General features: G+C 37.4%; 1 long non-coding RNA gene across 1 annotated transcript; it reads left to right on the forward strand.

Annotated features, from left to right (window-relative positions):
- Positions 1-566: 566 nt before the first annotated feature.
- Positions 567-3,300, forward strand: LOC112737806 (uncharacterized). Its single transcript, XR_003169094.3, has 3 exons — positions 567-835; positions 920-1,051; positions 3,034-3,300. It is a non-coding gene; the product is annotated as an uncharacterized lncRNA (long non-coding RNA).
- Positions 3,301-3,666: the final 366 nt, after the last annotated feature.

The following is a 3,666-nucleotide window of genomic DNA, read 5'->3' on the forward strand; positions in this document are numbered from 1 at the left end:
ATTTGATAAGTAAAAAAAGTAGCCCAACGGAGGATTTGGAGAAAGATTGCACCCAAAGGACTCAACTTTATCCAAAATCATTGTGTTGAAAAAAAATTTTCAAAATGTATGAAGTTATGGAGATGGTAAATAGTACAGGTATCAATACAAACTTTGTAAGAACCACAACTAATCAACCGGTTAATTAAGTGATTAATTGCCCAAATTAGATTCCAAAAAGTTAGAGAGAGAATTTGGGAATTTAAAGGTGATTTTTGGACTCAGTGAGTCTTTCTGAGTCAGAAAATGTGCTTTCTACGAAAAACCGTGAAAAATCACGAACCAGCAGTTGAACCGGTTGAACCGGTTCAAGTCTGCCTGGTACCGCACGAGAAAAGTAAAAACCGTCAAAAAACCTTAGAAAAACATTAGAAATGGAAAACCGGACTTTAATTTTAAAGATTTGACCCGAAGTTAGGCCAAATGGGCTAAAAACGCTAACGGGTTGGACCGGGCCCAAGTTGGACCCAAGCCCAACATATAAATACACTTAAATGAACCCATTTCAGCCACTTTCACCCTCATAACCTAAACACAACAGCAGCTGAAGTGAGGAGAGAGGTGAGAGCTTTTCACCATTGTTACTATTCACTTCAAACTTCCCAAGCTCATATCTTGAGCTACGGAGCTCCGATCGCCGCACCGTTTGCGGCTACGTGTTCCTTGTGAAGAGCTCTACAAAATCCACCCAAGAAACCCTCAAGATAATCACGAAATCTTCCCATTTCTCTCTTCAAAATTTCGGGTTTTATTAGAGTTTTGGGTTAAATGGGTTTTTGTGATTTTGGATGTTTAGGTTTGCTCTAATCCTTGCTTAGCCTTGTGAAATTATGCTTATGTTGAACCCTAGGTTGATTTGTGGTGATTTATATGTATATAGTTTGATTATTGTGGCTTTGGGAGCTTTTGGAACTTATTTGTGCTTGTTGGAGTGGATTTGAAAGCTTGGATTGTGGTTGGAAGCTTGTTGGTGCTCATTTTGAGTTTGGGTGCATAAAGGGAATCGGCCAAGGTATGGTTTTGGTTTTCTCTATGTAGTATATAATATTCATGGACACTTAGGCTAGTTGACCCTAAGATAGGATTGAATGTTGTTGGTGTATGAATGATTATGTGTAAATTGATGTTAATTGTTGGTATCCTTGGAATATTGTGATTAAGGATGATTATGGAGAATTGCTGGTGTTAATGAGTATTGATGATTAGTGTTGTTGATGAGGTTGTTGGTATTTAATGATTGATGATGAATAATGATGTTGTTGGAATTTAATGATTATACAGGTTGATGAGGGATGTATGATTTATTGTTGTTGATGAGGATTTGTTGATGTGGTTGATAATGGATGATAAATATTGATATTTTTGGTAATTAAAGGTGAGTGTTAGGATTGTTGATAAATGGTTATATTGATGTTGATAGTATGATGTTGGAGTTTGATGTTGAAATTAATAATGATGATGGTTAGTAAGGGTATTATTATGTATTTGATAGTGAGAATTGATGATTATATATGGTGGAGTGGTAAATTGGATATGGAAAATGGTAAATTCTTATATGTGATAGAATTGATGTGGTTTTGGTTGGATTGGGTTATGAAAGTTGGTAAATTGAGATTCTTGTGAGTCTTGGTAAAAGTTGACTTTTAGTGAACTTTGTCTAATCATAACTTATGCCTTGGTTTTCAAAATCTATTGAAATTAGTTTAGCATTAAAGCTTATTGAAAACTGTTCGAATCGATATAAAGTTTGTAAAAAATTGGAATTTGGTAGAGGAAGTTATGATCATTCAAAATTGGTGTTAAAAATCTGAAATTTTCCAAAGTTGCAGAATTTCATTACTTCTGATATGTGCGGGTGCACACGTCCTGTTTCTCAAAAATTTATTTGTTTTCAACTATTTTGCCTTTTCAACAAGGTTGTAAGCTTCTATAACAGCATTTTAAGACGTTTGGGCCTAGTTTTGAGTATTAGAACATGGGATATAAATTAAAGGCTCTAGTACATGATTTTAAGGTAAATTAGAAAACGGAGGCCTAGGTTTCTGGCGTGCTGAGAATGGTTTGACGTTAGGTGAAGGATGATTGGTATATGAGATGAGGAATGATAGACTTTTGGTATTTGGAAACTGAGTTATAAAGGGACAGTGGTTGAGATGAGTCGGGGACTCGGATTGAAGTGATGGATCTATGTATGCTGAAAATACTTTTGAAAACCATTGAAATAATATTTTTACATGATATTTTGAGACGCCATGCGCCTGGCAGGGACGGTGGTTAATCTCGCCTATCGAGGTAGCGGCGGCAGCATAAGGACGGTGGTTAATCCTGCTTACATTGAGATGTGAGGTCTGAGGCAAGAATATCCCGCTCGCATCCCTTCGGATCTATAGGGCGAGCAGGCGCCGGTACTTGGACAGTGATCCGGGCACTATATCTCGGGGGTTCCCATATGAGAAATCCGAAGGGCGACGTCTCCATGGAGATGTGTCGGGTTGGCAGTTGAACCGACAATGTGATATCACAGCCAGTAGGGCAGGCATTCATCATATGCATTTCCTATCTGCTTGTATGCTTTGTCTACTTGTAATGGTTTGCCTAATTGAATAACATGCTTACTTGCTATCTGAATTATTTGCCATATATGCTACTACTTGTGCTTTACTTGCTTTGAACATTATCTGTGTTTTCTGCTGGGATTGAGGAGGTTCGGAAGGCGGTGGCGATGGGATCGCATGGAGGATCGGTTGGTGAAGGCTGTGGGACAGCGATGTTTGGTTAGAATAGAAATCCCTTAAGATAGATAACCTGGTTTATTTAAGTCAAGTTGGTATATTATGCTTAAATGTTTTAGAATACTTTAAGTTGAATCTTGTGATTGATATGAAGCTTAGGATTGCCTTTGGCGTCCCGGGGTCTTATATCCTATATCACTGAGAACTGTTACCATACTGAGAACCGCCGGTTCTCATACCATATTGTTGTTGTATTTTTCAGATGCAGGTCGCAACCCACCTCGGTGAGTTGCTTTGGTTGGTGACAGGAGCAGAGAATCTTGGATCATTTTGGAGTTCTTTTTGGTTTATTTTGTTTATACATCTCTCCTTTTGTATTTTATTTTGCCTAGAGGCATGTATTTGAGAGAACAAAACTTGTATAAGCTGTTTTCACTGTATGGTTTTGTATATCAGTATATGGCTAGCCGGCTTAAACTCCGCGAGTCGTGACTAGTTCCCTATGATATTATATACTTATCTTTTGTTATATCTTCTCTGTTTCTTATGCCTTAAGCTAGTAGCTCCGTTAGTACGTTTGTGCTTCAAAATTCTGTTTTTGAGCTATATCTTTCATCGGGCTTCTAGATTATACTATTCTTTCTCTATATATATATATTATGTATGAGTTTAGAACTGTCGTAATCTCTGATTGACCTTGGCTTTATGACGCGAGGTAAGGCTTAGGCTAATTATGGTGTTACAAACTTCAACCCTAGAGTCAATTCTAAGCGCTCTTCAATGTTTTTAGCCTTAGTTAAAAAGAAAAATCTTATTAGTCCTAATTCAAAAAGGTCCCAGAAAAATAATTAAAATATGGCCTGACCCACTCAACCCTACTTAATCCTATCACCAC

Source organism: Arachis hypogaea, chromosome 13 (genome assembly GCF_003086295.3).
Source record: "Arachis hypogaea cultivar Tifrunner chromosome 13, arahy.Tifrunner.gnm2.J5K5, whole genome shotgun sequence".
Lineage (NCBI taxonomy): Eukaryota > Viridiplantae > Streptophyta > Magnoliopsida > Fabales > Fabaceae > Arachis > Arachis hypogaea.